This window comes from Theropithecus gelada, chromosome 6 (genome assembly GCF_003255815.1).
Source record: "Theropithecus gelada isolate Dixy chromosome 6, Tgel_1.0, whole genome shotgun sequence".
In the NCBI taxonomy this organism is placed as follows: Eukaryota; Metazoa; Chordata; class Mammalia; order Primates; family Cercopithecidae; genus Theropithecus; species Theropithecus gelada.
Window position 1 is genome coordinate 43627627 of NC_037673.1, and position 13383 is coordinate 43641009.

Here is a 13383-nt window from a genome sequence, read left to right on the forward strand (position 1 = left end):
ACAGCAGATCTCTCGGCAGAAACTCTACAAGCCAGAAGAGAGTGGGGGCCAATATTCAACATTCTTAAAGAAAAGAATTTTCAACCCAGAATTTCATATCCAGCCAAAGTAAGTTTCATAAATGAAGGAGAAATAAAATCCTTTACAGATAAGCAAATGCTTAGAGATTTTTGTCACCACTAGGCCTGCCTTACAAGAGACCCTTAAGGAAGCACTAAACATGTAAAGGAACAACCGGTACCAGCCTTTGCAAAAACATGCCAAAATGTAAAGACCATCGATGCTAGGAAGAAACTGCATCAACTAACGAGCAAAATAATCAGTTAATATCATAATGGCAGGATCAAGTTCACACATAACAATATTAACCTTAAATGTAAAGGGACTAAATGTTCCAATTAAAAGACACAGGCTGGAAAACTGGAGAAAGAGTCAAGACCCATCAGTTTGCTGTATTCAGGAGACCCATCTCACATGCAGAGACATACATAGGCTCAAAATAAAGGGATGGAGGAAGATCTACCAAGCAAATGTAGAACAAAAAAAAGCAGGGGTTGCAATACTAGTCTCTGACAAAACAGACTTTAAACCATCAAACATCAAAAGAGACAAAGAAGGCCATTACATAATGGTAAAGGGATCAACTCAACAGGAAGCGCTAACTATCCTAAATATATATGCACCCAATACAGGAGCACCCAGATTCATAAAGCAAGTCCTTAGAAACTTACAAAGAGACTTACACTCCCATACAATAATAATGGGAGACTTCAACACCACACTCTCAACATTAGACAGAACAACAAGACAGAAAGTTAACAAGGATATCCAGGAATTGAACTCATCTCTGCAGCAAGTAGATCTAATAGACATCTACAGAACTCTCCACCCCAAATCAACAGAATATACATTCTTCTCAGCACCACATCACACTTATTCCAAAATTGACTACATAATTGGAAGTAAAGCACTCCTCAACAAATGTACAAGAACAGAAATTATAACGAAGTGTCTCTCAGACCACAGTGCAATCAAACTAGAACTCAGGACTGAGAAACTCAGTCAAAATCGCTCAATTACATGGAAATTGAACAACCTGCTCCTGAATGACTACTGGGTACATAATAAAATGAAGGCAGAAATAAAGATGTTCTTTGAAACCAATGAGAACAAGGATACAACGTACCAGAATCTCTGGGACACATTTAAAGCAGTGTGTAGAGGGAAATTTATAGCACTAAATGCCCACAAGAGAAAGCTGGAAAGATCTAAAATTGACACTCTAACATCACAATTAAAAGAACTAGAGAAGCAAGAGGAAACACATTCAAAAGCTAGCAGAAGGCAAGAAATAACTAAGATCAGAGCAGAACTGAAGGAGATAGAGACACAGATAACCCTCCAAAAAATCCATGAATCCAGGAGCTGGTTTTTGGAAAAGATCAACAAAATGGATAGATGGATAGCAAGACTAATAAAGAAGAAAAGAGAGAAGAATCAAATAGATGCAATAAAAAATGTTAACGGGGATATCACCACTAACCCCACTGAAATACAAAGTACCATCAGAGAATACTATAAACACCTCTACACAAATAAACTAGAAAACCTAGAAGAAATGGATAATTTCCTGGACACTCACACTCTCCCAAGACTAAACCAGGAAGAAGCTGAATCCCTGAATAGACCAATAGCAGGCTCTGAAATTGAAGCAATAATTAATAGCCTACCAACCAAAAAAAGTCCAGGACCTGATGGATTCACAGCTGAATTCTACCAGAGGTACAAGGAGGAGCTAGTACCATTCCCTCTGAAACTATTCCAATCAATAGAAAAAGAGGGAATCCTCCCTAACTCATTTTATGAGGCCAACATCATCCTGATACCAAAGCCTGGCAGAGACACAACGAAAAAAGAGAATTTTAGACCAATAGTCCTGATGAACATTGATGCAAAAATCCTCAATAAAATACTGGCAAACCGAATCCAGCAGCACATCAAAAAGCTTATCCACCATGATCAAGTGGGCTTCATTCCTGGGATGCAAGGCTGGTTCAACATATGCAAATCAATAAACGTAATCCAGCATAGAAACAGAACCAAAGACAAAAACTGCATGATTATCTCAATAGATGCAGAAAAGGCCTTTGACAAAATTCAACAGCCCTTCATGCTAAAAACTCTCAATAAATTCGGTATTGATGGAACGTATCTCAAAATAATAAGAGCCATTTATGACAAACCTACAGCCAATGTCATACTGAATGGGCAAAAACTGGAAAGATTCCCTTTGAAAACTGGCACAAGACAGGGATGCCCTCTCTCACCACTCCTATTCAACATAGTGTTGGAAGTTCTGGCTAGGGCAATCAGGCAAGAGAAAGAAATCAAGGGTATTCAGTTAGGAAAAGAAGAAGTCAAATTGTCCCTGTTTGTAGATGACAGATTGTATATTTAGAAAACCCCATTATCTCAGCCCAAAATCTTCTTAAGCTGATAAGTAACTTCAGCAAAGTCTCAGGATACAAAATTAATGTGCCAAAATCGCAAGCATTCTTAGACACCAGAAGCAGACAGAGAGCCCAATCATGAATGAACTTCCATTCACAATAGCTTCAAAGGGAATAAAATACCTAGGAATCCAACTTACAAGGGATGTAAAGGACCTCTTCAAGGAGAACTACAAACCACTGCTCAGTGAAATAAAAGAGGACAGAAACAAATGGAAGAACATACCATGCTCATGGATAGGAAGAATCAGTATTGTGAAAATGGCCATACTGCCCAAGGTAATTTAGAGATTCAATGCCATCCCCATCAAGCTACCAATGAGTTTCTTCACAGAATTGGAAAAAACTGTGTTAAAGTTCATATGGAATGAAAAAAGAGCTCGCATCTCCAAGACAATCCTAAGTCAAAAGAACAAAGCTGGAGGCATCACGCTACCTGACTTCAAACTATACTAAAAGGCTATAGTAACCAAAACAGCATGGTACTGCTACTATAATAGAGATATAGACCAATGGAACAGAACAGAGTCCTCAGAAAGAATACCACACATCTACAGCCATCTGATCTTTGATAAGCCTGAGAAAAACAAGAAATGGGGAAATGATTCCCTATTTATTAAATGGTGCTGGGATAATTGGCTAGCCATAAGTAGGAAGCTGAACCTGGATCCTTTCGTTACTTCTTATACGAAAATTAATTCAAGATGGATTAGAGACTTAAATGTTAGACCTAATACCATAAAAACCCTAGAAGAAAACCTAGGGAATACCATTCAGGACATAGGCATTGGCAAGGACTTCATGTCTAAAACACCAAAAGGAACGGCAACAAAAGCCAAAATTGACAAATGGGATCTAATTAAACTAAAGAGCTTCTGCACAGCAAAGGAAACTACCATCAGAGTGAACAGGCAGCCTACAGAATGGGAGGAAATTTTTGCAATCTACTCATCTGACAAAGGGCTAATATCCAGAACGTACAAAGAACTCAAACAAATTTACAAGAAAAAAACAAACAACCCCATCAAAAAGTGGACAAAGGATATGAACAGACATTTCTCAAAAGAGGACATTCATACAGCCAACAGACACATGAAAAAACGCTCATCATTACTGGCCATCAGAGAAATGCAAATCAAAAGCACAATGAGATACCATCTCACACCAGTTAAAATGACGATCATTAAAAAATCAGGAAACAACAGGTGCTGGAGAGGATATGGAGAAATAGGAACACTTTTACACTGTTGGTGAGATTGTACACTAGTTCAACCATTATGGAAAACAGTATGGCGATTCCTCAAGGATCTAGAACTAGAAATACCATATGACCCAGCCATCCCATTACTGGGTATAAACCCAAAGGATTATAAATCATGCTGCTATAAAGACACATGCACATGTATGTTTATTGCGGCACTATTCACAATAGCAAAGACTTGGAATCAACCCAAATGTGCATCTGTGACAGACTGGATTAAGAAAATGTGGCACATATACACCATGGAATACTATGCAGCCATAAAAAAGGATGAGTTTGTGTCCTTTGTAGGGACATGGATGTAGCTGGAAACCATCATTCTCAGCAAACTATTGCAAGAAGAGAAAACCAAACACAGCATGTTCTCACTCGTAGGTGGGAATTGAACAATGAGATCGCTTGGACTCGGGAAGAGGAACATCACACACTCGGGCCTATCATGGGGAGGGGGGTGGGGGGAGGGATTTCATTGGGAGTTATACCTGATGTACATGACGAGTTGATGGGTGCTGACGAGTTGATGGGTGCAGCACAGCAACATGGCACAAGTATACATATGTAACAAACCTGCACGTTATGCACATGTACCCTACAACTTAAAGTATATTAAAAAAAAAAAAAAGAAAAGGAAAAGAAAATCATCGCCTATGTCACTTCCATTCTAAAGAAAAGATTGCTCATGGTTTACTAAAATCCATGTGCTTCTATTTTCCTTGAGTATACACCGGTACTATATTCGATAGCTTTCCTTGTATTTAGGTGGAGCTATGCGTTGAGTTCTAGCAAATGGACTGTGAATGGAAGTAGTGGTATGTACCACTTCCAGACATAACCTATGTCAACTTTGAATATGTTCCTCTCTGTTCTTTTTGCATTCTGGCTGTCAGAGATGGCAATAAACCACAATGATCTTGACAGTCATGTTTTGAAAATGTCAGAGCCTAGACCCATATGAATCCTTAAGTAAAAAAGAGCCACATGTAAATCAATAAATTCCTATTATTTTTGAGCTACTATATATTTTGGGTCTGTTTATTATAGCAGCTAACATTACTCTAACAAATACATTCTTTTCTAGGGACTACAGTCAGAGAATAGATATCAAGAGACACATATATCACTGCAACTCAATTGGTTTTGATACAAGTGAGTCAAATACAATTGATCCAATTGTATCACTGAATATAATTTTTATCTTAGATGTATTCCTTCACTTCTTTGCATCTCTTAACAATTTTTAGGGATAAACACAATAGTAGTTAATCAAATAATTGTAGAATTTTAGTGTTAAAAGATCAATTAGCCCAGCTTCATTATTATACAGATTAGAAAACTGCAGCCCAGAACCACTAGACTATTTAAACCAGATCTCACAAATTAAAGTCAAAATTGGCAGCACAATCCAGGACTATTATTCCTGGTTCAGGGCTCTTTTCTCTAAAAAGCTTATAGTGGAATGATTCCCCACCAAGGTAGTATTTCGATTAGTAAGGAAAAGGAATTCGCATATGTAGAATAAATAGAATTAAAGCCAAAAATTCTATTTGTTGAATAGAATCCCAATTAGAATTTTAAAAGTAATTCAATTGTGTAAGTAGCACTTTAAAAGTCATTCAATTGTGTAAGACTCTATACTTTGATTATGTTGAGCCATGTTAAATGTACAAAATAAAAGAGAAGAATCTCTGCTGTCTATGAAAAGAAAACATATTACTAATCATTTATTAACATTAACGATTCACAAGAAACAATTTTAAAATTAAATATATTGAGCAATAAAAGCACAGGTGTATTGAATGCCAAGGCTTTCTTGTCATATCACTCTTTGCTAATCAAACCTAAAATATTGGACAGTAAATAAGTGAGTCTTTGGACTGTCCACAATTTTTTGAAACCAAGACTGTTCTGTTGGCAATTTATCCCCCAAATCCAACAAAATGTTTGATACTTAAAAATGGTGATAAATGTTCAATAAATGTGAATGTGCTATTATATTTACCCCATAGTACTTTTATGCTATAAAGTTTTGCACTACTATCATTAGCTACAGTATACTATCTGTTATTTAACCTTTTGTAGAAAGTCCAGTATTTACTGAAGCTGAAGGACAGAACAGTATAGTGACTGCTTGGGTTTTAATCCCAATTCTACCAATTACCTTGTGTCCTTTACTTAACTTCCCTGTGCCTCCTAAGTCAAATATCATCCTGATAATAACAGAATATACCTTGGGAGTCTGAGTACCAGCAGAAAAACAATAACTCACAGAGTTTTTGGAAAGTTTAATGAAGAGATTATTTATAAAGTCATGAGCAGGTCATTGGAGCACACCTGAGCTAGCAACAGCAAAGAGATTTTAACACTGCTAGACCCAATGGGTAAGAGAAGGAAGCTGTTATCAGAATCCAGAGAGGCAGACCAAATAAACGGGTGCTATTCTCTTTGAGAGAGGGATGCAGCCAACCTGCAGTGCCCCAGAAGGGAAGGAATTAGGGTAATAACTGCTATGGCCTCACTTTACTTCCACCTTCTGATCTCACGCTGGGAACTCTGATTGGCAAAACAACCAGAAAACATAAAGCAAAATATCCAGTCCCAAAGATCTTAAGGCACAGAGTATGGAAGGGTGAAAAGTGTCTGAAGAGGTAAATAAAAAATGAGCACACCTAAAAAAGCTTTTGTGAAGACTTACAATGCTCATATACATAGCGTAGTGTCTGACACTATGAAAGTGCTTGCCATTATTAGTTTTTATTGAGTAGAGCAGTGATACAGCATTAAAACCTGAAGCCATACTGCCGAAGTCCAGTGTCCAATTTTGCTGCTTATTAGAACCATGACCTTGAATAAGTTTCTTAATTTTTTTGCCTGTGTTTCTTCTTCTGTAAAATGAAAACTAAAAATGAAGCCCTTTGGAGTTGCACAATGGTAATACATGTAAAACACTTAGAACAATGCCCAGTATATATAAGAATGCAAACATTTATATTACTCTTTACTTAATATCTATTGATCTAAACAGGGTTTTGGTTAATTCTGGTACAATAAGACCTGGAAAGTAACTCATTTTCACCTGAAATAATTCCCTACTTATTCCAAGGAAATATGTAGAAGGTTTGTTGATACTCTGAGGACTACATTATCCAACAGGTCAACTAAGTACACGCTTAATCACTCACAGGACAAGGATAGCAAATATGGAAGGGAAAGAGATTGAGAGAGAGAGAGAGAAGGAAAAGTTAAGTTTTGATGCATTTATCAGATAATCTAGAAAGAAGCAATCTTAATTTCAGCATACCTCTAAGTTTCAGGGAGCTTAGGATTGTTTTTACTTTAAATAACATGCTAGAGGTAGGAGAGATGAAGAGAATAATCTTTCCAGTTCTTGGGGTCTCTTCACATCTTAATCCAGCACTAGGACACCACCATTGGCCTGTGGCTATTTTTGTTTTGAGTTTCTTGTGCAAGTTTTAGAGATGATGCACTTTCTTTACAGGATGCAATGAAGAGCAAGGGGAGCCTAAATGGAAAACAGAATACAATAACTAGACAGTTGATCCATAAAAGGCATTGTCTTGGCTCTGTCCAATATATAGTCCTATATCAGAATTACTTTTGTAATTACTTTTTCACTTAATAAAGCCTCTAAACAGTAGAGATGCTCACACTCAAATGCAACTTCAAAATAGTTTCCCCCCCAAAAAAAGTCTCAGACTGTTTTGTTTTTCTGGAATTATTCTCCACAAAAATTTATTGAAATACTTTGTATCTGTGACAGTTCAACAAACTGATCATTTCAAAACCCAACACCTCATGAATTTGAGTTTTTCTGTTGAAAGGACAAAGTACACTTTTGCAGGGTGTTGTGGGGTTTATTACGTACATATGCCTCATGATCAGATTCTTCTAGTCTAGCTTGAGAGGATGCAAGGTGGCAGTCTCAAGTTATCCATCCCTCTTCACCCTGCCCCCATTGGGGAAGCCCCATAGGACCACTGGACTGCCCTTCAGCTGTTCCCCCTGTGACTTTGCAGTTAACAGAGGAATTCAGTTTGCTGATGGAGGTGGAGAGGCCCAGGTCAATGGGGAAGAGAGAGCTTGGAGGCCTTAGACTCTGCCCCTACCCTTAAGGAGCTATTTGAGTCCAAGAGAGAAATACAGAGAACTGAGTTCTCCTGTAATAAATAGAAAAGGAAAGAAGGGAGGAAATCGCTATTAACTGAACTCTTATCCTGTGCAAGGGTCTGTACTAGATCCATTTCTTTAATGGGCAAATAAAAATTGCATTTATTTATCATGTACCACGTGATGTTTTGAAATGTGAGCACATTGTGGTATGGCTCAATTGAGCTAATTAACGTATGCATTACCTCACATACTTAACATTTCCTGTGGTGAGAATCCTTAAAATATACTTTCTTAGCAATCATCAAGTATACAATACATTGTTATTAACCACAGTTACTGTCACATGCATCTGTGTGAAGAGACCACCAACAGGCTTTGTGTCCATGTGAAGAGACCACCAACAGCCTTTGTGTGAGCATTAAAGCTTTTTATTTACCTGGGTGCAGGTGGGCTGAGTCCAAAAGAGAGTCAGCAAAGGGAGTTAGGGGTGGGGTAGTTTTATAGGATTTGGGTAGGTAGTGGGAAATTACAGTCAAAGGGGGTTGTTCTCTTGAGGGCAGGGGGGGTAGTCACAAGGTGCCCATTGCAGGAGCTTCTGAGTCAGAAGGAATTTCACAAGGTAATGTCATCAGTTAAGGCAATAACTTATGCCATTTTCACTTCTTTTGTGATTCTTCAGTTGCTTCAGGCCATCTGGATGTATACTGCAGGCTTGGGCTCAGAGGCCTGACACTCCTATCTTCTTACATCAATAAGAAAAACAAAACAAGATAGTGGTGAAGTGTTGGTGTCATGAGGGGAAGAGGAAGCTGTTCAGTCTTATTTGCAAATTGATTTTAGGGGGTAAGGAAAACTAGTGTACATGTGCCTGTCTAATTAACAGGTAGACACATGTAGGTCGAGGAACACAGAGAAAGAAGAGACCTTATGTAAGGCAAAACTGGAAATGTAAAGTAGGCAAAAGAATTGGAGTGTACTTTTCCAGCAAAAGTCATTTATCCACTCCAAGAGGGAGTTAAGAGTGGCTGTTAGGAGATAAGACCAGGACCAGCTATGATGATTTGGAGAAAAAGTATAAACTGGTAGTGTAGACAAGGGCAGGGCATTTATGGATAGGTGAGAATGAAGAATAGGAGTATGACTAGATGGAAGATAGCAGGGATGAAAAGTTTTGGGGATGCAGTCTAAGTAGTGGGGGTGACTGTGTAAAGCCCTGTTGCAAAAAGTAGGGTAAGAAAGAATAGACCTACCAAAATGAAAGGATGTGCTAGGCTTATAAGAGTTATTACTGTTCTTCAGAAATGCGAGTGAGTTTAAGGGAAGTAGGGGAGAGTAATTGCAACTTCCAGGAGGAGGAGGAGAGATCAGGCTGTCTGTCTGATGGACACAGCTTTATTCTGAAATAGTGAACCTAACGGGGAGGGTTCTGCAGATGGACGGCAGTTGGGGTGCTATAGATGACTAAGTGGGGTCCAGTCCACCGAGGTTGTAGAGTTTGAGGGGTTAGATTTTTAACAAGAACTGATCTTCCAGCTAGGGTGTCCTCATATGGCTGGGAATCTGGAGTAGGCAAGAGAAGTGTAGCAGCCTGGTGAATTTCCTGTCTAGCCAGCTGGAGGACTGTAAGATAGTTGCCTAGAGGGCTGGTGTCTGGTATGAGGTTGGAGCTGAGGAAGAAAGTGAATTATGTCTGACAGAAGGGAAGAAATAACTGCAGTGACCTCCTCAGACCCTGTGGGAAAGGCCTCTACCTATCCAGTGAAAGTGTCTTCCCAGACCAAAAGGTATTTTAATTTCCTGACTCAGGGCATGTGAGTAAAGTAATTTGCCAGTCCTGGGCAGAGGCAAATCCTCAAGCTTGATGTGTAGGGAAGGGAGGGAATGTGAGAAATCCCTGAGGAGTAATAGAATAGCAGATGGAACACTGAGAAGTGATTTTTTAAGGATAGATTTTCATTATGGAAAGGAAATGAGAGGTATTAAGAGGCGGGCTAGTAGATTATAACTTACATGGAAGATGTTATGAAATGATGACAGAATAGAATGGGCCTGTGAGGCTGGAAGGAGATATTTTCCTTGGTCTAAGAACCATTTGCCTTGTGTGGGAAGAGACTGATAGGTGGAAGTTTCAGTTGGGGAGTAGGTGGGAGTGACCAGATAAGAAGGAGAAAAACTGGCCATGAGGGACAGAAGTTGGAACTCTAGCTGCTTCTTTAGCCACCTTATCAGCATAAGCGTTGCTCTGAGTGATAAGATCTGATGCCTTTCGGTGGCCCTTGCAGTGACTAACTCCAACTTCCTTTGAAAGTAAAGTGGCTTTGAGAAGAGTTTTTATTAAAGAGGCGATAATGATGGAGGACCCTTGCATAGTGAGGAAACCTCTTTCAGCCCATATAACAGCATGGTAGTGCAGGATATGGAAGGCATATTTAGAGTCAGTATAAATATTGACACGTAGTCCCTTTGCAAGAGTGAGGGTCTGAATTAAGACAGTGAGTTTGGCTTGCTTAGAAGTAGTGGAGGGGGGCAGAGGGGTAGCCTCAATGACAGATGTGGAAGACAGATAGAATAGCCTGCCTTTGCCCATAATTGGAGATTAGGCCTGGAAAAACTATCATCAATAAACCAAGTGTGGTCTGGGTGGGGAACAGGAAAGAGGGAAATATGGGGAAATGGGGAGAATGAATGGTTTAGTTAGGAAGGCAAAAACAGGTATCCAAAGGCAAAAGTGCCTAATCATGTCTAGGAAGGAAAGGAGTTGTTTTGTAGGAGGAGTTGGAGTTTGGGAGATTAGCTGGACACGATCAGTAGGGAGAGCACGTGTGTTTTCATGAAGAGTCACCCCAAGACAGGTAATGGATGAGGAATAAATTTGGGCTTGACTGAAGTAATGTGGGCTGTCCCTGAAGCTCTGCGGCAGTACAGCCCAGGTAAGTTGCTAAGGCTGATGGGTGTTGCGGTCAGTACAAGTGAAAGCAAAGAGAGACTGGGATGAAGGGTGCAAAGAAATAGTAAAGAAAGCGTGTTTGAGATCCAGAACAGAATAATGGGTTGTGGAGGGAGATATTGAGGATAGGAAAGTACATGGGTTGGCCGGGCGCGGTGGCTCAAGCCTGTAATCCCAGCACTTTGGGAGGCCGAGACGGGCGGATCACGAGGTCAGGAGATCGAGACCATCCTGGCTAACACGGTGAAACCCCGTCTCTACTACAAAATACAAAAAACTAGCCGGGCGAGGTGGCGGGCGCCTGTAGTCCCAGCTACTCGGGAGGCTGAGGCAGGAGAATGGCATAAACCCGGGAGGCGGAGCTTGCAGTGAGCTGAGATCCGGCCACTGTACTCCAGCCTGGGCGACAGAGCGAGACTCCGTCTCAAAAAAAAAAAAAAAAAAAAAAAAAGGAAAGTACATGGGTTTGGCACCATGGGTTGGATAGGCAAGACAATTTGGTTGATAAGGTACAGATCCTGAACTAACCTGTAAGACGTGCCTGGTTTTTGGACAGGTAAAATGGGGGAATTGTACGGAGAGTTGATAGGCTTTAAAAGGCCATGCTGTAACAGGTGAGTGATAAAACACTTCAATCCTTTTAAAGCGTGCTGTGGTATGGGATACTAGCATTGAGTGGAGTAAGGGTGATTAGGTTTTAATGGGATAGTAATGGGGGTGTGATTGATTGCCAGGGAGGGAGTAGAGGAGTCCTCAACTTGTGGGTTAAGGTTGGGAAATACAAGAGGAAGATGCGAAGGAAGCTTTGAACTGGGAAAGAGGGCAGCAATGAGGTGTGACTATTCCCAGCCTAGGAATAGTCAGGGAAGCAGATAATTTAGTTAAAGTGCCTCAACCTAATAAGGAAACTGGCCAAGTGGGGATAACTAAAAAGGAGTGCATAAAAGAATATTGTCCAAGTTGGCACCAGAGTGGGAGAGTTTTAAGGGGTTTTGAAGCTTGGCCATCAATACCCACAACAGTTATGGAGGCAAGGGAAACAGGCCATTGAAAAGAAGGTAATGGGGCCTCTCGGGGATCCATGTCAAGATGGCCAAATAGGAACAGCTCCAGCCTCCAGCTCCTAGTGTGAGCAACACAGAAGATGGGTGATTTCTGCATTTCCAACTGGGGTACTGGGTTCATCTCACTGGGGTGTGTCAGACAGTGTGGGCAGGACAGTGGGCGCAGCCCAGTGACTGAGAGCTGAAACAGGGCGAGGCATTGCCTAACCCGGGGAGTGCAAAGGGGAAGGGAATTCCCTTTCCTAGCCAAGGGAAACTGTGACATACAACACCTGGAAAGTCAGGTCACTCCCACCCTAATACTGTGCTTTACCATGGGTTTTAGCAAACGGCACACCAGGAGATTATATCCTGCGCCTGGCTTGGAGGGTACCATGCCCACAGAGACTCCCTCATTGCTAGCACAGTAGTCTGAGATCTAACTACAAGGCAGCAGCAAGGCTGGGGGAGGGGCACCTGCCATTGCTGAGGCTTAATAGGTAAACAAAGCGGTTGGCAAGCTCGAACTGGGTGGAGCCCACCAAAGCTCAAGGAGAACAGCCTGCCTCTGTAGGCTCTGCTTCTGGGGACAGGGGATAACCAAACAAAAGGCAGCAGAAACCTCTGCAGATGTAAATATCGCTGTCTGACAGCTTTGAAGAGATTACCGGTTTTCCCAGCATGGCGTTTGAGATCTGAGAACGGACAGATGGTCTACTCAAGTGAGTCCCTGACCCCCGAGTAGCCTAACTGGGAGACATCCCCCACTAGGGGTGGCATAACACCTCACACCTCACATGGCCAGGCATACCTCTGAGATGAAGTTTCCAGAAGAACGATCAGACAGCAACATTTGCTGCTCAGTAATATTCACTCTTCTGCAGTCTCCGCTGCTGATACCTGGCAAACAGGGTCTGGAGTGGACCTCGAGCAAACTGCAACAGACCTGCAGCTGAGGGTCCTCACTGTTAGAAGGAAAAATAATGAACAGAAAGGACATACACACCAAAATCCCATTGTACGTCACCATCATCAAAGACCAAAGGTAGATAAAATCACAAAGATGGGGAAAAAGCAGTAGAGGAAAACTGGAAATTCTAAAAATCACAGCACCTCTCCCCCTCCAAAGGATGCAGCTCCTCGCCAGCAATAGAACAAAGCTGGATGGAGAATGACGATGATAAGTTGAGAGAAGAAGATATCAGAAAATCAAACTTCTCTGAGCTAAAGGAGGAATTACGAACCCAGCACAAAGAACCTAAAAATCTTGAAAAAAGATTTGATGAAAGGATAACAAGAATAACCAAGGCAGAGAAGTCCGTAAACAAGCGGATAGAGATGAAAACCATGACATGAGAAATACGTGACAAACGCACAAGCTTCAGTAACTGACTCGATCAACTGGAAGAAAGGGTATCAGTGATTGAAGATCAAATGAATGAGATGAAGTGAGAAGAGAAGTTTAGAGAAAAAAGAGCAAAAAGAAATGAACAA